We start from the raw sequence: 25,179 nt of genomic DNA, 5'->3' as shown, positions 1-25,179 counted from the left end.
CCGCCGCCTCATCTTTAATTAGCCCTTCATTAAATATATTTTTAAAATCATTCGGCCTTAATGGAAATATAAGGAGAGTCCTCTCCAAAAATGGGGCTTAAAGATTTTATGTATTCCCCTAAAACGTAGATGATATTATGTAAAATCCCATTTATGTATATGAGTCGTAAGGAAAATCTCATATTACGAGCAAAATAGATTTACAGGAAGTTCTTGTTTGCAATTAAACACGGAATCAGAGATTGCTTTTTAGGTAAAGTTTATTTACAACCCTTCCATTGGCAATTACATAGAGAAAGTTGGGAAAAAGATTCACTTAAATTTTAGATGTGAACAAAAAGGGCACGTCGTTACTTTTATTGTATCATGCAACCTTTCATAAAAAAAGAAGATGGCCCATAATCATCTGGTAGTTAGCCATATCAGTTATTCACACCATCTGCTATTCATTTCTTAGGTACTTCCATACTATCATCATCGTCATAATATTTTTCTACAATTTTGTAAATGAATGGTTTATACTAGTGTTGGGATTCGGTCTCGAAATCCTAGACCGGGTTGGGACCGGTCTCATTTAAAAATTCGGTCTAGATTGGTCCAAAGGAAAAATTCTTCAAATTAAAAAACAACACTATGTACCAAACATGGGCCCAAGTCCCCATGTGCAAGACGCTAGTAAGCCTCAAGGCACAGGTGTACTTTTCTTGGGCAAGTCAAGTTCGTTTATTAGAAGGTATTTGTAGTAAGTCTCAAGTAAAGTCAAATATGAGCTTAAATATGTCCAATTCAAGTCAAGTCTCAATAAATTAATTTTAGTTTAAGTAATCAAAAAAATGACTCGACTCCCTATACGTCTTTTGACGAGACATATTTAGACAGTTTATGTGTTTAAACTAGTTTGTAGTTTTTATGTAACGCTGTACAGGGAGGTCTGGGAAGTTGGCTCTAGAGATGACTACTGATGGACAGGAAACGGTTAGGGTTTATGGGAGATCCGGTGTTATAGTGTTTGTGGAATAGAAATGGCGTCATTATAAGTATATAATGGTGAGTAGGAATGGAATCCGTGAATATTATTATTTTTTGGTACCTTGGTAGCCCTATGTTAATGCCATCATTTCCCTCTTCAAAATGGGGATTAATTAAAATTAATTTTGCATGGAATGAATATACTAGGAATAAAATTAGTAGAAATAGAAAATCAGGGAATACATTTACTAGAGAGTTAAATACCGGCCACAGTCTGTGACGTACTAAGTCGTATACAACAATGCCTCACCATGTATTGTAATTTTTGGTGATTTACACGCTGTAATGGAGTAATACCTTCTAGTAAGAGCAACATTTTTGATACTTTAACATTCTTAAAGTGTGTCCCTGCGTTTCATATACAAATTTTCCCGAGATTTAATTTATAATATTTCTCAAAATATCTAGTATTATAAGAATGATACTTTACATATTTATTCTACTTCATATAAGCAATTACATCTCAAATTGCCCACCATTAGCCTCCCCTATAGCTTCGATCCTACGTCTGAAGGCTTTGCCGGTCTCATTCACGTATTTCTCCGACGGGACATCCCACTCCTTTTCCACAGGATCCTTTAGGGCCATCACATGGGAGGAGGAACAGGCTTTCTTCCCGATGGCTCCTTAGATCCCATAGTCAAGAAGGTTGCAGTGTGGTGTGGATGGAGGCCACGGGGGCAGAAATTTACCAAGTTGTCTTGTCAAAAGCTTTTGTGCTTTTTTGCCCTTGCGGTTGAGGCTTCATCTCAGGACTCTTGTTGTTGTCCATCAACTTTTAAATCTTGGTAATAATAATTTTGGAGTTGAGGACGATGCGGGAAAGTATCGTCATAACTCATTCCTGGCTCAATAAACGCAGACAAAAGATTTATATTTCCCTCCATCTCATTTGTACTTGGTCTGTTGAAGAAATTTGTTGAGAAAGGATTACTTGTTTTCATTACTCTATCCGTGATATTACACAGATAAAATAAATATTAAGTAAAGTTTCATGAAAGATTTGCTGGGACACACTGTTGTAGATGGTTCTGAGTAGCTCCTTTATTGGGATGGAATCAATGGGAGTTTTTTCTATGTACAATCTCCCATCGATTTGCTTCCAACAAATTTATAGCCGACCTCGTAGATATTTCAAGAATTAAAAACAAAACATAATATAATGATAATTTATCTTTGTAATTAAAAATCTTAAAGGAAGATGAGAGATGATTATGTATTTCTTACTCTCAGGCTTCTCCTCTTTCTCAACTCTTATTTTGAAACCATTCTACGCTCATAAAAACAAAACAAAATAAGAAAATAAAGATTTTTAACCTTTTTTTCTACCTATAGAACCTCCCCCTTTGAAAGATACGTAGAACAAAAAAAGAAAAACAAAAAGAATTGGGCATACTTATTCTAATACAGAGTGCGAGAGGGAATTTTATCTATTTTATTGATTCTAACAATATTTGAGGAGTGAAAGAAGAACAAAATATAATCAGCTAACAAATTAGCTCTTCTTTTTCTCCCGAATTTTTTTTTTTTTTTTTTTGCAATGGGACGATAAATGAATCCACAGTAAGAAAAAATGCCATTGGTACCTGGCCTTGTTGGCGCTCAAAGTTTCTCGGGTAAGTAGATCTTTACTCTGGGGAGTGTTAGCAGGATTTGATTTTATATTGGGCTTCCTTTTTAATAGAAGATAAATTCCACCCACGGACTGACCTTTTTTCATAAAATATCCTAGAAAAATTATACATTTTTTGTAAAAAACAATAATTTTATATGGTTTTGACGGCCAAAAAAAATATTCGAGGGGGCCAAAGCCCCTCCAGCCCACTACTTGCGTACCTTCCAGACTATAGACTAAACGACAGTCTAATTGCTATATCATCTGAAAAGTTTAAGGAAACTTCCAGAACAAAACATCCAACTGCTCAGGTCAAGTTTCTGAAAATAATATCTTCAAGCGTAAAAAAAAAAAAAAAGTTCTTCCAGATGTCTACTAAAAAGTTCTGAGCTGGACATCCTAAAGGTATAGACTCAAATCGTATACATTTCCCAAGATCCAAAAGTTTTGCTTTGATAACTTTGCATCTTTCTAAGCTGTTCTAAATCTTCTGTACTAGAGTGCGCAGTGGGTAATTTGAGGGCAATCGATTTCAAATTAAAACTTTTACACTTTTACATAGTTTCATAGAGTCTCTGGATCTGAAATAATATTGGGAAGTAGAGATAGATTTTTTGTATGAATTTTTAATGTGACTTGTGTGGGAAGCCAGTTCTTCTACGAAAAATTGGAGGTTCCTCCCGCCTTTTTCCACAAAATTCTCAAGACTTGCTGCTCTGTGAAGGTTATTGAAATGTGTAGAGTGTAGTTCAGCACTCATTTAGCTGGGTTTTAGTCTGGACACAAGTCCAAGTCTTAGCTAAGTTCTTCTGTCAATGAAGAGATTCTATTGAGATATGAGGGGAAATACTTTAGAAGATGTGATTTATTCATTAAGATGCGACTTTTTCTTGGTCTTTGACGAGAATAGCTGCAGAAGCAACGATCAATAATTCCTATCGACGAAATTCACTATCAATAATGGAACACGTTGATAATATATTTGAGTAGAGGGTGCGTTGTAGTAATGAACTTGAGCCTTGTCGATGATCCGGACATATTGGTGGATCTATCAAAAACAACCAAAATTCTCTGGATTCTTTGTTCTGGACACTCAGGGTTCTAAGACCTCTTACTGTAATGATTAAGAGTTGAAGGGCAGCGTCATAAATCAATGGAACCAGATGGACAAAAAAATGCATATAGAAGACCTTGTTACAATATTGTAATTGATGCCAAAGGTAGTCACATTGAGTGATAATACATGGATTAACATTTTTTTATTTAATGTACTCTAAAATTAATAAGCTTCTGAGAGATTACCTCCCGCACTCTGTACATTATATACTGGTATGTATGTAACATATACCGGTTTTTACATCCATTAATATATTTATTTATGGAACCACACAATGGTCATATACATATATGTGTATATCTTTACAAAAAAAAAAAAAAACTTTTTTTTTTGCAATAGAAATACATTGCAATTATCTTTCATCACTCTGTAAATAGAACCCAAATTCTTTTCGCTTCTTATGTTCATAATAACTTTTTAATAGTATGTATTTCAAATCCCACTGCATTGATAAAAGAATGCAGTTTCAAACGTTAGTCCAAGTCAAATCAAAGGGTAAATTAGAGTGATGGATTCTTTATATCCTAAATGTATTAAATACTATCCCAATCTTCTTTGATAAATAGTCATAGTAAATTGATTTTAATTTTTTTGTGGAGTCTAAAATCACTCGAGGTTCATATTATAACAATTATATTTTGTACAAGTTATAAAATCCAATATTTATTGTGCTCACTAATAAGATCTTGCTTTGGGAATTCAAAATAGGGTCACACAACTTGTACATGGTTATGGAATTTAAGATCGTATACCTACTACTAAAAATTTGAGGAATGTCGTCAAGGACGGAACATAATAAGTTTTAGAAACGATATGGAGGACTGAACTGGAACAATCCTATACATAATACTAGGGCGTTAAGAGCGATGGGCTGGAGGCGCAGTAGCCCCCCTAAAGTATTTTTTTCTTTTTCAAGAAAGTGAATGTAATTTTTCAAATTTTTTACCAAAAACTTTAATTTCTTAGAATATTGATTGATTTTTGAAATTTTTCTTTCAAAAATTTCCAAATGACTGTACATAGTTTGTGGAGACTTTTTGTAATTGAAATTTTTCTTTCAAAAATTTCATGCTTGAAACTTTTTTCAAAAAATTTTATCTTTGAAATATTTTCAATTTTTTTTTTTTTTTTTTTGTGAACAGCTATAGATTTCTGAAAAATAAGTTGAATTTTTTTTTTTTTTTTGTAAATAATTTTTTTCAAAAAAGTTTAATTTTTTAAATTTATTCCAACAAATTACATTTTTTGGGAATATCTGTAGATTTTTGAAATTTTTTATCCCAAAAAATTTAATTTTGATTGGAGTAATTATAGATTTTTGAATTTTTTTTCTCCATAAAACTCTGTACTTGAAATTTAATTAAAATTAATTCATATTTCATTATATTAAAGCATATACAATTACGTACAAAACAAAAGAACCCTGAGGTCCTTACGTTACGTACAAGTCGAGAAAATGACTATTCAACGTTATCGACGAATTTCTATACGTACACAACCAGTAGTTTGGCGTCTCCAGGAGCATTGTCTACCCCATCAGAAAGTTCAAACCGTAGAAGGGATAGAAGGACTCTGTCAAAAAGGCCAAACTGGACACGGAGGAGTGAAGGAAAACATCCCAAGCCAATCCCCTCAAAGTCCATGAGGCACATGCAAGAGATCTCGGGATTTCACACCAAGCTGTCCAGAAAGGTATAAAAAAAAGTGTGTGGGTGAGCGTTGTGGTGTTGGAGAGGCCACTTTTGACGCCAGCAATGAAAAAACTCTCTCCTGTGTCGCAAGACCCTTTGGTGTTCTTTTCAACTCTTTTTTTTTGGGCACTTTTGGTCCTCTACAGCCCTGATATCAACCTCCTGGACTACACATTTTGGGTACATGTCGAGGGGAAGGTCATCATAACACTATCAGACAGCACTGGGACGTTCTGATTGAGGACTGGACCCCACCTGGAAGCCATCATTGCCGCAAAGGGCAGCTACATTAATGCTTAAGAGAGCTCAGACACACATCTATTCATAGTATTAATTTTGATGAAATTCTATTATTAACTCATAAATTATATTTAATTGAAGTTTCAAATTCAAATGTTCAGATTTTAATGGACCACCACTCATTATATACAATATAGAATGAGTAAAGATACTCAACAATTTTAGCTATAGGTAAGAATCAGTATTTGATTGTAGAAAGTTATATTGCTCCTCATATGACGCCTTTCAGATACAATATCTAAATTGCTCAATTAATTATTAAGATTTATTATCATCAATTTTGACTACATTCATTTGTGACGCACCCAAAGGATTATTAATAATATTTTGTTGATAGAAAATGACTGTAGATAGTTTGTGGAGACTTTTTGTATTTGCAAACTGAACAATGTTTTTATTTTTTAAAGTTTGTATTATTATTCTGGAAAAAAGAACATATAAGTGTAAAGTAATCACCATTGTGTGGAAGAGGATGAGTAACACTGAGGTTTTTGATGCGGAGTTATAAGTGTAAGTCCTTGTTAGACTCGGTGTAATCGATATAATTATTGTATATATTTAAGGGATACGGAATTGTGTTTATTTATTTCAACTAACAGCTGTTCGCAGTAATAAAACGTTATTACAGCTGTACTGATCTCCTCACAAACATTCTTCAAATTGTCATTGTGACCACGTTGATTTTCAATATCTTTTTTTATCATACTCATTTTCCAAAAATTAAATTTTTTGAAAAAAAAATTTAAAAATCCACATCTTTTTAACTTTTTTCGAAAAAAATTGCACAAAATAAATTTCAGATTTTAAAATTTTTGAAAAAAAATTTAACAATATTAAATTTGTTGAAAGTAAAGTTAAAAAATCTACAGTGATTCTCAAAAAATTGAATTTAAAAAATCACTGCTGTTCACAAAAAAATAAAGTTTTTTTGAAAATAATTCAAATATAAAATTTTTTGAAAAAAAATTTTAAATAATAATTTTTGTGGAAATTTTTTTTCAAAAATCCACAATAGTTCTCAAAGAATTAGATTTGTTTGGAAAAAAAATTGAAAAGTTCAATTTTATCTGTAAAATCAAATGTAATTTCTTTTATTAAATTTTTTCCAAATATTATATTTTCTAGTAAAACAGAAAAATTCCTTAATTTTTTTTTGAGGGGAGGGGGCTACTACATTTTCTCCAGCCTGCAGACGTCCCTGGTATAGACTCTGCATTAAAATTATATATAACTTTAGGTAATATATAAAAAACTAAGTTACTAAAAGCAAAAAGTTCATTAACGCCCCATAAAACGGAGTCACTTCAAAACTTAGTATTGGCTCTCAACGTTAGAGGCTGAAAAGTTTAATCGTTATTATTATTTTTATAGGAGATGGTGAGTAAGGGTATGTTCTTTGAAGCTTTCAACACTTCAAGGAGGAAATTAAAATAGTAGTTAGCAATCCTAACATTTTTGGCATATGCATTGAAAGAAATGAATCACTGAATATGTTTATGATGATGTATATTTTTAAGGCCAAGAATTAAAAATTCCAATTAGAGAAATAATTAATTTTTTAACAAAAGTTAATGATTCTTTCACTTGCTCTAATTCTACCTACTTTTTTCTTATCTTTCACACACTAATTGCTTATATAGTCTATGAGCTTCAATTTTAAATCAACATATATATGCATATACCTTTATGTAGTGTTGTGTCGGACCATACTTAGGACCGCGGTCCAGACCGATTTGTGGGTACTTACAGAAGGTAAAATCTATCCCTCGGGACGCCCATGAGAGTGTTTTTTCTCTTTTGAATGATTCCATTATAAAATAAAATAATTTATATAATAAGTAAGAATTTTATATTTTCGTATTATATTGTACTATAATGATAAAATAATATTTTATTGCAAGATATGTGCATTAAGCTTAATACATATTTCATATATCTTATTTATCTTAATAAACCATCAATAATTTTAGGAAAATTCCAAGGACCGAGAGCCCTAAGGAACCGCCTTACTAAAATATGTAGAAAAAATCCAATACAATAAATAATCTTAGGACCGACGGTCCTAAGACTCTTTATGGTCTATCCTTGAGGCAAAGGTATTTGCGAAGGCTTATAACAATTTAAAGAGTATGAATGCTTGACTGGTTAAATGGTACCAAAACGATCATGAAGTTGTCCGGCTAGGTCTTTTGTCGCTTCTGAGGGCAGCTATGAAGGCTAGAAATTGCCATTTTGATAGAAATTTTTATATTTACGGAAAATTTAATTACAACTTACTTATTACGAAGTTGTAATGTCGTCATTTCAAAAACAAGTTTGCTATTCACATTTTTCTGGATTATTCTAATTTCCGTATACATTGTATATTTAATAAAATTATAGGTTTTTTGCATGGAATATTTAATTTCATTGTAGTGTTACAATCAATTTGATCTGTGAGATCAAATTTAAGGCTGAGCTTCATAATGTGGTCCCATAATGAGATAAAACAAACCATGTATTTTTGAAGTTAAGTTGTATGTTAAAAAATATGACCAATTGAAATTTAAGGTAGACTACAGTTTTAAAACTGTAAAAATAAAGAGCTCCATATCTCGAGAACTAATCATCTGATATCAGGAAAAAAATCAATGTGGAATTTCTGTTAAAAGATAAATGTTTACTAAATTTCTATAAATTCGGAGTTGTTGAGGAATTTGATGTCGAATACCATAATGATTTAAATAAATCAAGGATTTAAATTGAATCTATATTGTATATATGTAATATCCATAGAAAAATAAAAATTTTAATTTATGTAATTTTGTTTAAAACTCTAAAATTCCCAATCGTAAACGTATTTCGATAGTTGAAAAAAAAAAATAAGTTGTAATTTTTGACAAAATTATTAAAAGTTCGACCACAATCATTGTCTTTTACAATAGACAATAATAAATTTGATTTTCTTTTGTACCGCTAAATGAATATGATATTATTATATACATATATAGAAGATCTACTAATTTGAAAAATAGTCCTACAGAATCTGACATTAAATGAGTAGTATAAAATGTAATGTTACATATATTGTCCACAAGAATGTTTCAGTTAAACTTTAAAAAGTTTGAACACAACGACTACTTTGCTAATTAAACAAATGAGTGTTTAATGAAAGTATATAAACTGTTGAATCCAAACCATTAGACATCATTATCAATTGTAGTATCCTCATTGAATCATGAACGTGACATCATCTTAATTGTTGAATGTGCTTCACATGGCTATAAAGAATCCTCGTTTGTTGAGTCTCCCAACGGAAGAATTCCGATCTTACTTTTAAGGATTTAATCGGAATTCATCTCTTCGAAATATTTTAAGATATTCCGTTCTCTCGGATAATACATCACTCTTTCGAGCCATTATTCGTGCTTTTCCAGATGTCAATTGTAAAATCACCATGGATGGTTATTCAAATTTATCTCACCATGCCGCATATCATGGTAATTTAGAAATGCTCAAATATTTAATTCGCGTTGGAGCTGCCATCAATAAGAATGGAACAGTCAATAATAGTGTACATGGGACTGCGAGTGAAATAGCTCTTGAAATGAATCATTTAGAGTGTTACTCTGTATTGCAGATCGAGTCTGCTAAATGTAAGTATTTATAATATTCCATCATTTTTTTCCATCTTCATCAAATATTATCTTATTTTCTACTCCAGATGACGAATATACAGCTAGTCTTTTTAATAACATCAATAATGACATGGGTGAAACCCACAAAATGAATATACGCTTAAACACCCCCATTTTGTAATCATTAACCGAGGATCATGAATTACTTGATGAGGCTGTACAATTACTGGATAAGCTCAAGCTAAAACTACTTCAATTGTGCAAAGCGGAAAATCTTAGGATGGAAGACTTATGAAGACTCAAGCACACAATTCAGAGCTATAAAGCCTTTGCTAACATTATTGCGTTTGGAAAGCGGAACAAGCATCGATGTATTGCTCAATTAGATGTGATCGGGATTGGTATTCGGGAAATGTTTGAATCTGACGAAGATGATTTTTAATATAGAGAGACATATGATCAATCCTTGCTTGGACCTGTTCACAAAGTTTTGTTCATTTGCTCATTTCAAAAAATAGGCCTGATCAATTTTATTTTTGGAAAAAAAATCATCCAAAAACCAAGCCCTATCTCTCAATTATAATTTTGTGAACGACCCAGATAGCAAAATTATATTTTTAACTATTACTTAAAATGTTGTAGAATTCAGAATCGGCATGCATAATTTTTACTAGAATCGTATCAGAATCGGTATTGGAATTTTACCATCACACACTAATTACTTAATCAAATAAATAACACCAATTAAAAGTTATATTAGATTTTGCATTTATTTGTATAAATAAGTATCCATCGAAAGGAAAAGTGATTCAAAACCAAATCATCTTCTATTAAAATACCAAAGTTCGTTTTATTCAGTGTATGAACAATCGGGGAAATCAGATTTTTGATACAATTTTCAAAATTTTTACTTTTAATATGAACTATCGTTATGATACAAAATAATAACTTTTTTTTATTCATACAAAATGTTGCATTTCCTTTTGGAAAAAGAACGTTCTGTTTAAGCAATTTCTACAAATTGCAACCCCAAAAATTAGATAAAGTATGTTAAGTAATTAATTTAGATATGTACTTGTGATGAGAATAACACAATGATTGAGTATTAAATGGATTGTTGATATATGAATGATGTAAGCTATTGCTCTTTTGTTGAAAAAGATTAATAAGTAGTCTGAGGCACATTATAAAGTTTCAATGCTCAAAATTCTACTAGTCGTAAACAGTGTTGTGTCATTCGTTATTTAGGACTAAAAACTGTAGTACCGTCCAGTTTAGTCTTAGTCTGGTACGGTTCAGTTCTAAAACTTTTCAAGTTAAAATCCTTGATGATGTCACTCAATTAAATAAATATATATTTTAAATCAGTTCTGGTATTGACAGTTCGAAGTACTGAAAGTCTTAAAGACATGTCCTAAGGACTGATATGACTAGTTCTAAGACTGAATAAATAGGAACTGCCACAATACTTTTCATAAATGTAGATTAAATGTGTAATTTTAATAGATCGTATAAAATTTAAAGTTAAAGTTTTTGAACAAAAAGGATAAATATCTTTGATAAAACAGGGAAAACCGCAAATTATTATTTAGCACTTCTTATATCTCTTAAAATATTAAATACAAGGTGCATTATATTTTTATTGATGCATCAAATATGAGATTTTAGTGTTCTGTTCTAATAGTACTTACAAAAATCAATATCGATTGTCAAGGCATACTCAACCAAATTCAAAGACTAGAAAAACGGAACTTTGGATATAGTTAAGTAGAATTGATAATAGGGCCTCTCTCAAATGAACAAGGACTTCAATAACTTCATTTATAAACCTAATAGACTTTGCTAAATCCATAAAGTCCGAGATATGATTAGAACTCGAACGGAATAAAACATGAAAAACAACAATAAACAACTAGAATTTAAGAATATGTGTGGTTCATCAACATAAAAATATTATCGAACAAAAATCAAGAAAAAAAGAAGTATTCTCTACATTTAGTAAAATAAAATAACAAGATTATTGTAATAAAATAATCAATAAAACTAGCAGTTATTGTCACAAAGTACCCGGGAATCAATAATGCAAATGTCTGTGAATTTGCTAATAAACTTAGAGGGGCATCAAACATTGCAAAAATCAGTTTTGATTCCCCCGTAATAAATAATCCTTCTGCAAAGGAGAACTCTTAATAAAATATTAAAAACGAGAGGTTCAAATGTCTAAATGTAATTTATATTAAGTTAATAGGTTGTGGGGAAAGTGGAGGTGAATGATACTTTATTGCACTGGCAGGCTCGTTGCATCAAATATCAATAAAATCATGGAAAAAATATCGATACAGACCGTCAATTTAACAGTCGTAGCATCGCCCAGAAGCTAAACGTCGATCATAAAACCGTTTTGAAGCATTTGCAGAAGGTTGGACACAAAAATAAACTTAAAGAGGAGAGGAATCATATTTCATCAAGACAATGCTAGGCCCTACACATCTTTGACGACGAAGCAGAAGCCCTGGGACCTAATATAAGTAGTTCTTATGCATCCATCCTACTGTACAAATCTTGCACCAAGTGACCGCTACCGATTTCTGTCTAAGACAAACGTGGTTGGGGATTTGGCCTCAATAGAGGCCTTTGACAATTGGTTGTCCGAGTTTTTTCCCTATATGATTATGATTGGGATTCTCAGGACGGGGTATACTTGGCTTAAATTGAATGATTGTAAGACTTCTTGTCAAGCATCAAAAATACGGAATTACTTTTTTTCCAACCTATTATTTTATAATTTAAATTACAATTATACAATAGACTCTCCAGTTTTTAATATTTTGTATAGCCTCAAGTTCTAAATATTTCCCTCTCCAAAAACAGTGTTTTGTATCAATCACTTACCTTCTTTGATGAATCAATGTCCTTTTCTCCGTTCTCACTATATATAAATTCTATAGGTGATGTATCTATTTAGCTTGTGTATGAATGATGTTTACATTAGAAGAATCACTGATAAATATGAAAAAAAGTACCTATGTATACAGCATAAATAATAAATGTGTATAGTTATGGAAATCAAGTAATGAAACAAATAGAGAAAGAAAATATGACTGACGTAGCCTACACCTGATGATGTATCTCAATTCTCGTACATATGCAAACTGACGACTCTGAACACTTTGAAATTATTATTATATTATTAAGTAGTATACATATAACATATGTAATATCTCGCTCGCCCGTGCGTCAAAGCAGTCTATATAGGTATATAAGTATAATATGAAGGTATTTACTTATGTTTGGATATGTAGCTTTGATTTCATTGTAGGTATGTACCTTCCACAGGGCAGATACTAAGGGGTTTTTTTTATTAAGGAAGGGGGTTGTTTCTAAATTGAAAAAAACTTTTAAAACTTGGGAATTTTTGGTTGACTTTTTTTAACTATTATAACTAGCAAGGCTTGGATAAAGATGGGCGCGGGATATTACATTGACAATGGTCAATATAATTTTTCTTTTTTCGTGTTCATCTAATTGGTGAGATGGAGTTGCACTGATTAAGAATAAGTCAATATTATAGTATTACCTTTATCCAATATGACCTAAGAATCTACTTTGAAGTCCACATACCTTAAGTGTATTTCCTTCTTTAGGAACAACCGCGGGGTGAACCCACGCACACCAAGTTCAAGAGAATAATTTCTCTCCAGCACGTTGTCCATTGAGCAATGTCATTCAAATGGTTATAATATTAACCTAATACCCCGGCCCCTAGGTGCAGGCAAGCATTTTATATAGTGCCTATATAAAATGGGTTATCATGAATTAAAAAAAAAAAAATGTTATATAAACTTAAAATAAATTACCAACATATCTGTATGAAAAAAAAATATTTCTAGATGAGATGTGCATTTTTTATTTTGGTCAAAAAATTGTCAAATCGAAAAAAAAAAGAAAAATAACATTTAATGACATTGTAAACGGAAACACAAACTTACCGTTATATTTTTGGTACTTGCAAGATAAATAAAAGATATGGAGAATAATGTCGTAGAAAAATATCTGGTTCTTTTGTGCAAATATTGTAAAAATTATACTAATATGTAATTAATAATAAAATGTTATAAAAAATGAAAATACTGTAATTTGTTAGTATTTAGGATTTTCATCCTATTAAAATGTAAAAAAAAAAATTTCTAAAAGTAGAAAACTAACGTTTGGTGACAAAAAGGGAAATAATGAAAAAAAAAAAGGCCAATTATTTAGAAAATTACAGATATTTCAGTGAAACATTAATTTATATGTGTCAAGCGTACATGGAAATGAATTTCATTGCAACACAATATTATTGTGTACAATTTCATTGCAAGACAATATTATTGCATACAGTTTCATTGCAAGACAATATTATTGTCTACAATTTCATTGCAATTATATTATATTTGGGCAATTAAACTCCACTGCACTCGCTCCTATGAGTGTTCTGGGCCACTTTTAATATTTTATAATACACCCCGCTCTATGAGCTATGTAGGCAAATTGCTGAGCCTCTGTAATAGTTCAAATTCTTCGATTGAAGTGCAAAAGATCAATAAAAAGGTTTTTTTTTAAAGATTTAAAACGGATGTGATTCCAGTGGCTCACCTTAATAATCCCTGAGGTATTAGAAGTTATACTCAGAAAAGCACCCGCGCTGGAGTTTAACTGCCTTGGGGACAATAATTTGACTTGTATAACCTCAGGGGCAGGATATATTAGAAGGGTCCATAATGGTGGATTTTTTTATATGATTCAATCGTTTGAATATTATATAAAGGCATTAAAATTAAACACAATAATATAGTCATCCAATGAAGTTATTCACAGTCATATTTTTTACAATGAAATTGCTTTGTAATAATATGATAAGCCCTAACAATTTTGTGGCACAATGATAATGTACCTCACGGTTTTACCACTCAATGATATTACCGCAACCATTTTTTCGTCATTTTACAAGACACCTAATATTCACTATTTTTAATACAGGTCATTCAGGTAAATCCGGGTCATATTTAACCATATCTTGAACAATAAAGAAAGCATTTGACTCGGTTATTTCAATTTTAATATAAGAGGTTGAGTGTTAACATTAAGTAAATGTTTGTAAGTAAATTTGAATTTAAAAAAAGTAATTTTTAAAAGTTAATTTAAGCTAATTTATTCAGGCGAATTTTGTAACTATCGGGTAATAGGTTGAGGAATCGTCCTCGTTTTGCTCCGGACATGTTATTTTTGAAATATTTGGTTTAACATTTTTATAATTTAATACAATATCCGAATTTCTAAATGACAAATGGTGCTTGTAAAAAATCGACTTAAATTGTAAATAAAATGCATTTAAATGTGTTTGGTACTACAAAGAGGCTTACCTGTTGTTAATTAATTACTACAGGTAATACTTTATGTGTTTGTGTGTCGCATTTGTCATCTCCTTCATGATTTTCGTTTTAATTAGTAAGTTTATTTTTGTTTATCATGAAGTGTGATACGTAGAGTTGATATTAACGCGTGCAAGATTATTTTATAGGCTTTGTGCACATAAATGATGGAAAATAACATGTATGATTTGTTGAGGAGTTATAAGTCCTTGTTACTCTTGGAGAAATATTGGAGATCGACATGGGAGTATTGTTTTGAATAGGCTCATTCGAAGACTATGTGATTTTACTCTACTATTTCAAGCTCAAAATGTTACAGGGTTATAATTCAGAGGCGTCTACAGGATTATATTTAGTGAGGGGATTGGTTTTTGCGTTTTTTTGTTTTTTTAATTAAAACTTTTTGGAAAAAAACAATAATTTCTTTAATTTGGGGGGGGGGGCTACAGCCCCTCCAGTCCATCCCCTCAGAATGCCCTTGTAATTTGGTGAGGTTGCACCAAGTCGACTTAATCTTAAGTCAAGCTTAAATGTAATAAGTAAAGACTGGATTTGTATAAAGAAAATAGTAGCGATTAGAAAAGGAAAAACAGTAGTTGCGTGTGCTCTTTCTTCTTTTTTGTTCATTATTCAATAGGTCGTGGGGGTGTTAACATCTCCCTCTAAAAGAAGAATTATCTCCTTTCTATGGTGTAAGTTGATTTAAAAATGCATAATAAAATAATATGAATTCAAATGTAATTACAACATTTTCCCTCTTATGAATGCTTTTTTTAATGTAAAAGGTTCTCCTCTTTATAGCAGTAATTCATCCCCCCCAATCATATAACAGGCAGTTGATATTAATAAGGGTCCTACTTCAGTCTTAATACCATATGTCTCGCTTCTCCCCTTTACTTACTCTTTTACACAAATTCCGCCAGTAGTAATGAGTATTAACGTCATAAGTTCCTAGTTTAAAGTAAATTGAAATGGTGCTGTCGGGCCGTAGATTTGTAGAAAGTATGTTCACAAACAAGTGACATACTTTTTGTTGTTCTAATCTGAAGAGTGTTTTTTTATCATTTTCCAAATCTCTCATCGTTATTCTTTCAGTCTTGTGTGGGGACAAGTATGCAGTGCGTGTACTCATGAATGACAAACTTACTCAACTGGAGTTCCTCTGTCTGCATTGTTTAAGGCTCCCCGAATTTATCAAGTAATTTCTTTATTAAAAAATGGTGTCCGTGAAAAGTTTTTTTATATTATATAAATTCTAGACACAAATATTCGGTCAAAAAAAGATGCTCCCTCAACATAAATTATATACAAAATACACATTGGGGATATGCATTAATTAACCAATTGGGAAGCAATACATAACGATATACCTGGTTGATCTTATGAAGAGGTACACCTTTTATTATCTTCAATCTGGAACTAATTTGGTGAAGAATCATGGAGGAGGGCAACAAAAGATCTTATCTCTGAACAGTGCAAGCTCAGATGGTTGGAAAGAGCAAAGAAGATTCGAAATTTTCTCAAGGGAACCAAAAATTTAGACAAGATTTTGTTCCTTTCTGACGTAAACATTTTCCCCGTTGAGGCCACAGTTAATAAGCTGAGCAGCCGTTATATCCAACTGAACATCCAGCCAATATCATGTCTCTGCTTCAGGTAGACACGTATTACGAAAAAAAAAATCAAATTGCCAGTACAGGCGAAGTCTGCCCTCCCAGTTTTGTGGAGAGGAAGAAGCAGCTCAATCCAGATGCTTACATCGAACTTCTCTATAAGAAAGTGCTGCCCTAGGCCATAGAAAAGTTCGGGGACAACTTTATTTTCACTCAAGACAGAGCTCCGTCTCATCGCGCCACTAAGACACAGGCCTTTCCAAGCGACAACTTTTCGGACTTTTGGGACATGAACATGTGGCCGCCCTTCTCTCCAGAAGCAAAGCCCTTGGACTACTCTATCTAGGCCTCCCCCGAGGAGAGGTTGTGTGATACTCATATCAGGGCTCATATATTGAATAAAAAATGTGCTGATCTCTCTTTTAAGATGATTTTGTTAAATGAATGTCCTCACAAAACCTCTTGTATAAACTTACTCTTAAAACATAAATAGATATGTACCACTAGATAAAATCTACCCTATAATTATATATTTATATATATATATAAAATGGCTCATTATTAAACTATGCGATATGTCTATAATATCAAACCAAGTTCACAATATTTCAGTTCATATATCTATGTATATAAAAGTTGGATGGAGTGCCTAAAATCTTCATTAAGGTTTCTTCTTTGAAGTTAAGTGCAAGCGATACAAAGAAGACCAAAGTATGATACATAAGCAAATCATGCCAAGACCAAAGTGTGTCAAACTTGGACGTGAGAAGATAAAACTTCTAGTTCAAGCTTAAAAGAGTCACGGGCCATTTCTCACCCCTCCTATTTTTACAATGCAACAAAAGAGTGGCTCAAGAAGAAACACATTAAAATTATGGATTGGCCTAGCCAGTCTCTGTACCTCAGGAGCGTGTGCAGGCTTATATATATTATTATTTCCATAATTTTAACTTCAAATTTTAAAATTAAAAAAAAAAAATTAAAAAAGCCAGAGTTGTTTACAAAAATTCATTTTTTGCGATTTTTTTTTTGATTCTACAGCTATTCACAAAAAATTACATTTATTGAAAAAATATTTAAAAATTTAATATCAAATATTAAATTAAAAAAAAAATAATATTAATTTTTTGTGGAAAAAAAATTTCAAAAATCTAGAGTTGTTAATAAAAAAATTATTTTGTTTGAAAAAAATTTTCAAAATTTACAGCTACAACAAGAAAAAATAATTTTTGGGGAAAAGATTCAAAAACTATATTTCAAATATAAAATATTTTGCAAAAAAAATGTTATATAAAATTTTTCAAAACAAAAATTCATTTATTAAATTTTCTAGTAAAAAGCAATAATCCTTTTTTTGGGGGGGCTACAGCCCTTCCAGCCACCCTTACACGTCAATTCTATATAAAATATTTATCTGTGGGCTAACTAACAAAATTGGCAATGGATCAAAAACTTTTGTCGTCCATTATCAAGTTAGATAGCAAAGGATTCCCTATTCATAAAGGACTTCAATTATTTTTGTATCTTTTTCTTGTATTTTTTAATGAAATCCCTATAAATATCTAAAGAAAAATTAAAAAGTAGGTATGCTACAAAACATTTCACATTCAATATTTTCCTTTTAAATCTGTTTTATCTAAGATATAATGGTAAAAAAATATCTTTTGATACCTAAATTATGTCTCTAGTATCAATATGAAGGAAGTTATGACCAATATATAATCAGAATTTAATTCCACTTTTTCTTACTGTTTATGTTATACACCAACATCAATATCTGTGATCTAAGATCTGTGATTCAATACAACAACACAACTTTTTTAAACATCCAGATAATTAAATATAACTTTCAAGAGTTATAGAGTAAAATATTGCGCATAATATAAGATGATAGTTTTAAATACCTACAATTAAATTGTTTAATATGAAATTCGAGGTTATGAATATTTTGCCACGCTCTCTAGAGAATACATGAGAATTATTGAAAAAATAAATTTTGATTTTAGATGAAGGATTTGCGCTCTACCGAGTGTCCATTCTAGTTTAAATGTTTGTTAGTCACACGGAATATAACGCAAAAGATATGTTTGATTTTAATCAAACTTGGTACGAAGGTTTGATATGATCACAGTAACATGCTATTAAATTTTGCGAACTCAAAATCAAAGGTCAAGATTCAAGTAACAGAAAATGTAAAAAAGTACATAATGGACTTTAACTTTGGAACAAATTGAGATACTTGACTCAATTTGATTTTAGGTGGAGGTTTGAGCTCTATCTAGTGCTTTAATAATTTTATTTATTCCATATATTGGAAGAATTTTGATTACCTAATTATCTGATGCACCTATAATCTTTATCGAGGAAATGCTATATTAATCTTGCTAGTAAATGTTTTCATATTCTAATTGTAAAAATAAATCCATTAGTTTTTCTTTAATTCCAATGTGGTATTCAGCATAGTAATAATTATCCGATTTAAATAACGTAGGCACTATTTTGTTCTATAACTTGTTGTCATGTTGAAGGCTTCTTTCATCGAAACCCTCGTCCCTAAAGCCAAAAACTGGGAGAGTGGACTTTCACAACCTTCTTTTGAGGCGAATTTTTCAATAACAAAATCATTCCCATCACTTAGTGCAAGGTACATACTATCGGTTAGATGCATGAGAACCTCCTAACCAGGCTCACTGCAAATCAATATCGATATGTGTACTCTGGCGTTGTCCTGCTGGGACACAGTTCCTCTCCTATTGGCCAATGATGGCTTTCTTCAGATAGTCAAATTGTAGACAGTACAAGTCCGAATTAAGAGTTTGGATATCGTGGAGCAGCTGATAGTAGATGATTCCCTGTCAATCCTACAAAACACACAGCAAAATCTTCATGGACGATAATTCTAGCTTGGCCACCGTTTGCTGTGGCTCATTACGATTGGACCACGGCCGTTTTTGCTTGATGTTGTCGTTGGTGATTCACTTTTCATCACCAGTGACCATCCGCTTCAGAAATGGATGGATTTCCTTACGAATAATTTGGGATTTGAAGATGGAAATTTGGTCCATGAGGTTTTTTTTTAAATTAACACGTCTGTCACCAATACATCGAGTTTCTCTTTGAATTGAGCTTTATTTAAAAAGCTCCAAACGGTATTTTGTGCAATTTTTAGATCTTGAGCAATGGAAATAGTGCTTACATGATAATTACATATAATTTTCAATATTTTACAAAATTGGTCTTCGAGTGTTTGGTGCATCTTTGGCATCAAAATCAAGGGGTACAGAGTTGCTTTAATAAAGGAAATTTTCTCTTTAAGCATAAACATTATATATATATATATATTAAACTGTGTATAATCCTGTTCTAGAAAAAGAAAAAAGAAAAAAAGGATTATTATTTGTTTATTCACGTTGAACGAAATAATATCGGTATGTGATTGTAGGAACCTGTCATGTGTATCGACAAGTGTTAGAAAGAAGTTGTTGAATATGTTTTTTTTTTGTCAAGTATTGTTTTTGAAGTTTTATTGATACTAATGATCCCTTCTGATAAAATAACTCCATTTGATTTTAGGTAGAGTTTTTATACTCTAATTGTGCCCATTCGAGTTATTCTAAGTTTAAGCCTAATGATTCTTAATGGTCAGAGATTGATTCGTTATAATCATGTTTCTCAGCTAACATCAATCAGGAACACATCATCTCAATTCAAACTACACAAACCGTAGGCGTCCGCAGGAGGTGGCCTTTTTTGAATGAATTTTTGCTTTTTACTAGAAAATGTAATATTTAAAAAAAACAAAAAAAAAACAATGAAAGATAATTTTTCATATTTTTTTAATAAAATTTTATTTTATGGGAATATCTGAGAATTTTTGACACAAAATTTCCCTACAAAATTTAAAATTTTGAATAATTTTTTCTAAAAATTAACCTTAGAAGTTTAATTTTCAAAACTTGTATAAAAATTAACAATTTTTGAGAATAGCAGTGGGTTATTAGATATTTTTTCAAAAAATTAGATATTAAAAATTTTTTTTTCCAAAAAATTGGATATTGAAATTTTTTTTCCCAAAAAATTATTTTTTTCCTTAGCAGAGTAGTTTTTTTAATTTTTTTTTCAAAAAAATTTAATTATTTTTTGGAAAAGTCGTAAATTTTATAATTTTTTATTAATATTTAATATTTGGATTTTTTTTGTAAAGCTTTGGATTTTTGGATTTTTGATTTTTTTTTGATTTTTTTTTCAAAAAGCTTAATATTTTAAATTTCTTTCATAAAAATTTGATATTTGAGACTTTTTCCAAAAAAAAAATAATTTTTTTGAATACCTGTGGATTATGATTTTTTTTTTTTCAAAAACAGAATATTTGAATTTTTTTAAATTAAATATTTGAAATAAAATTTTTAAAACTTTTCAACAAAATATTAAATTTTTGATATTTTATTTTCTTAAAAATTTAATTTTTCAAATTTTTAGCATAATAAATTTTAATTTTAATTTCATACAAACTTCAAAAACTAAGCCCTCTCTAAAATATAAGCCTGTGGACGCCCCTGCAAATTTGTTAACCAAGTATTATTATTGGTTCTTTGATACAAAATTTACTCGTAATCCATGTTACTTTTGTTATCGATAATCAACTTTTTCCTTGATTGGATTAAATTGGAAATCACACATTTTGGATATTTGACTTGCTGTATTTATGCCATTTTTTTATAGAATTAAAAAATTTATTTTAGATTTTTAGCTTTACATACGTACTAACTATTTGTATCATTAGCCATACGCCCTAATTTATCAAAAAGATCATGTGAGTATTTAGCTATGCATAAATAATTAGACTGCTATTTCATCATTAGGTCAATAAAAACAAACCAATTTGCAACGTATGTTAATATTTTGCTAATTTTAAAACCTTGATTTCTTTTGTTTTAAAGGAGTCACTTATGTAAATGTATATAATGACGTCATTCTTTGATTTGAAGGATAATCTATGAGAAAGAAAATCATTGAGGAGTCAAAGGGGTTCCCATTGGCCCACAGCAGATCTAAGATATCAATAGATAGGTGCAATCGAATAAAATGATTGTAAATTTGATTATGATAATTTTTTTAAGATAACATTTATTAACTATTCAGCTGTTACTAATCTTGATGTACAAAAAAAAATGTTTCAAATATCTCTACATATTTTAAAAATACCAAACGAAGTCCGATCTCAAATATAGTGCGCTCCGTCGGCAGAGTTTTTGAAATCGGAAAGCAATTAAACATATCTGGCAAACTTTTCATCGAATAAAACCACGTTTTATGGAAGGAAAGGATTAGGACCCAACCCCATACTAATAAAATAATCCGGAAATATTTGAAAACACTTTTGACATCCATCATTACCCCCCTTGTACTCCCTTGATATATTATATAAGCGTATATAAAGAAGAATGACTGAGAAAGGTCATAAGGTCTTTAGGTCAGCTCGTCACTTCAAGTCTGCTTATTCAGGGCAAGGGGCTTCATCTTATCAAAATTTATAAGGCTGTTTTTTTTTCTCGTTTCCTTCATGGAATCCAAAATGGTTCAAAAGATCAGTCTAAAATTTAGTAAGTAGACTTATAAAATAACCAAAAATTCATATATTAAATCTTTTGAAAAAAAAAAATCAAAAATCAACAACTATTTTGAAAAATAAATTTTTTTGAAATTTTTTCAAAAGTCTACAATTATTTCAAAGGTATTCAAGGTTATTAAAGACCAGTTTTGATCCATACTGGTTGCGACGTAGAAATCTTAACAATTAATACTTTTAGCTTTCACCAAATATTTTTCCGTAGCCACTTGACACGTAATACAAATATATGCAAGTCAGCTGTAATGCTATATTGTCTCTTTAAATGTACGATAAGCAAATGAAATTTCTGTACAATCTTATGATATTTTCAATTCCCCTAAGCTTATTTATGGCTGTCTCTCAAAAACTTAACAGGACCTCCCAATTTGGCAATATCCGAGTGTCTAGATTTCAGCATCGTACCCCCCAATCTTGAATCAACAACTTAATCAAAGAAAATGGAATGATATGTATTAATTTTCAAATCGTGCATCCATTTTTTCGGTCTTTTCGAGTATTTTATGGTACGAATCCAAACCAAACTTCTTTCAAGAACTAAATTAGTTCAATCGATTTTACAATTTGATACTAATATCAAATCGGGTTAGGATTCCCAACCAAATCCCAAAAATAGTTAGTAACACTAAAAATATCGACCAGTGTAAATATCCAAAAATAAAAACAATTACCACGACTGTTCGAGGTATTGCATCATTAAAATCGAAATAACTAAATATGATTAAAAATAATAGTTGTGAAGTCTTCCATTGAGCGTCACATTGAGCTCCTAGCCCCTTGGTAATATCAATGACTCAATCTTGAGCTGCACACCTTGACTCTTCTATGGGATGATTGATTAGTTACGAGCTTTGTTGAGATTTCTATCCTTTAAAAAGTGACATTACATTTGTTTTTAAAATGTATTTTTGGTTAACTCTATTTTTTTTGATTTTGATATGAATCAAAAATGACAACAACATCTTTGTCTTCAAAAGAAGCTAAGAGTGAATCACGTTTAAAATATATACTTTGAACAAATAAATACTTTTGTGTACTAGCAATTACTTCCCCATAATTATAAATAGTGTCGTGCCAATGCTTCTTATGGACTAAAGTCTGCAGTCCCTCCATTTTAGTCTCGGGCCGATCCAGTTCAGGCCTAAAACTTATAGAGTTCCGTCCTTTAAGACGCCTTTCAACTTTATTTATTTTTCTTTAAATCAGTTCTAGTACTGACTGTCCGAAGGACTGATAGTTCCGGACCGGAGACTGGACTAGACTGAATAAATAGGGCTGAAATTGCACTAGCGATACCTTGCAAACACGAAAAAGGTACACTGATTCAGCTGTAAATGTTTCTGCTTCTTTTCTCCGCGTCATTGCTTTGAACGTGCATTGGTTTGTTTGTGAATAAGCTCTTGTTCAGTTGCTGTAAAAGTTAGGGCATAATCAAACTAAAAATATACATATTATCCGCAAGGGTGACCCTCTAGCTTTTTTAAAAAAAATAGTATAAGAATTTTGACAGCACCCTCTCTGTGAGAAATGGAGAATAAAGTAAAATAATACTTTGAATGGCAAAAAACAAAAACACACACCCTAAAAAATGCTTAAGATTTGCAACTCTACAAAAACACACCCTAAAAAATGCTTAAGATTTGCAACTCTACAAAAACACACACCCTAAAAAATGCTTAAGATTTGCAACTCTTCTTACATGGTGTCAAAAATTTGAAGTGTTTATGTCAACCTTGCTCCGAGTTTTTGGTTAAAAAAAGGAAAAAGTGTTGTAACTATATCCCGTACTATTTATTTTTTGACTTTAAATTATGCTTTTTTTTTAATAGGGTCATCAATTTTTCTAATCTGTCATTGCCCCACATATTTTTATAGATGCATTGTAGCAATACGGAAGTTGGAATATAAAGTGGTTCTACCTATTTAACTACGTATAACATGTAATATGTTCTTTTTGTGAAGAACAATGAACCAAATTTTTTTTAAATACCTGGGTCGTTCATTATGCATTATCATTACACGAGGATTTTTTTATTCTTTATGAGTCAAATAAATGGATGGAAATTATCTATCCCAAAATTTTGAATGACAAAATGACCAAGCAGGAGGTCCTCGCATCAAGCAGTTTCATACTAGGCGTATTTTGCATAAGACAGTGTTTGGAATCGTTCCGACTTCTCGTAGAGTTACGTATACAGATTCTATTGATGAGAGGATTAATCGGAATTGGAGAATTGTTTTTTTTTTCTAAAATCGGTACTGGGAAAATAATTTTCAATTGGCGATTCTGATTCTTATTTGTTACTGGCATTTAACTATTTATTACTTTTCAAAGCTATATATATATAAAAAAAAGAAAAAGCCCTACCCCCAAATTAAGGAATTTTTACTTTTTATTATAAATTGTAATATTTGCAATTTTTTAGGAGCGTCTTAAAGTTTTTTGAAATTAAAAAAATGATTTAATACTTGAATTGTTTTTCATCACCTATGGATTTTGGAAATGTTTCTCGAAATTTTTTTATTTTTTGTGAGTAACTGTTTTTTTTTTTGAAATTATTTGGAAAAAAATTTAATATTTGAGTACCTTTTTTCACAAAACTTTATTTTACAAATTTAACTTTTTGAAATTATTTTGAGAACAACTTGGTGTTTTTGATTTTTTTTTCAAAAATTAAATTTTTTTTAAAAAGAGGAATTTTTTGTAAATTTTTCTTAAAATTTTTGAAAAAAAATAAAATTTTTGTTAATTTTTCTACAAAAAATTAAATTTTTGTAAAGAGTTGTGTGTTTTTGCAATTTTTGTCCCAAACAAATTTTTTTTGTAAGCAGCCACGGGTTTTTGAAATTTTTTTGAACAGTTGTGGATTTTTGAAATTTTTAAAATATCAAATGATATATTGGAAATTAAAAAAAAAAATTGGATTTTTTTTCAAAAAAACTCTAAAAAACAAATATAATCCTATGGATGGTAAAATGGTATCTTTTAACTATTATTTGAAATATTAATGAATACGAATCCGCTTTGGGAATTTTTACTCGAATTGCATCAGAATCGGCATAGGTATTTATAGGTATTTTATAGGTATTTTTTCCCATCACTAGTATATTCCTTCTCATATCGTGTTTTTTAAATTATGATAATTTATTATAAATA

The 25,179-nt window shown here is 30.6% G+C and overlaps 1 protein-coding gene across 1 annotated transcript in view; it reads right to left on the bottom strand.

The window, feature by feature from the left end:
- LOC121130565 (transient receptor potential channel pyrexia-like) overlaps positions 1-12,541 on the bottom strand; it is a 110,988-nt gene extending 98,447 nt beyond the window's left edge. The window contains 1 exon segment of the mRNA XM_040726311.2: positions 12,262-12,541. The gene's annotated coding sequence lies outside the window, so the exon portion shown is untranslated.
- Positions 12,542-25,179: the final 12,638 nt, after the last annotated feature.

The sequence above is a fragment of the Lepeophtheirus salmonis genome, chromosome Z, assembly GCF_016086655.4.
Source record: "Lepeophtheirus salmonis chromosome Z, UVic_Lsal_1.4, whole genome shotgun sequence".
In the NCBI taxonomy this organism is placed as follows: Eukaryota; Metazoa; Arthropoda; class Copepoda; order Siphonostomatoida; family Caligidae; genus Lepeophtheirus; species Lepeophtheirus salmonis.
The sequence above is the reverse complement of the archived record's forward strand: the minus strand, read 5'-3'. Positions and strand labels throughout refer to the sequence as shown.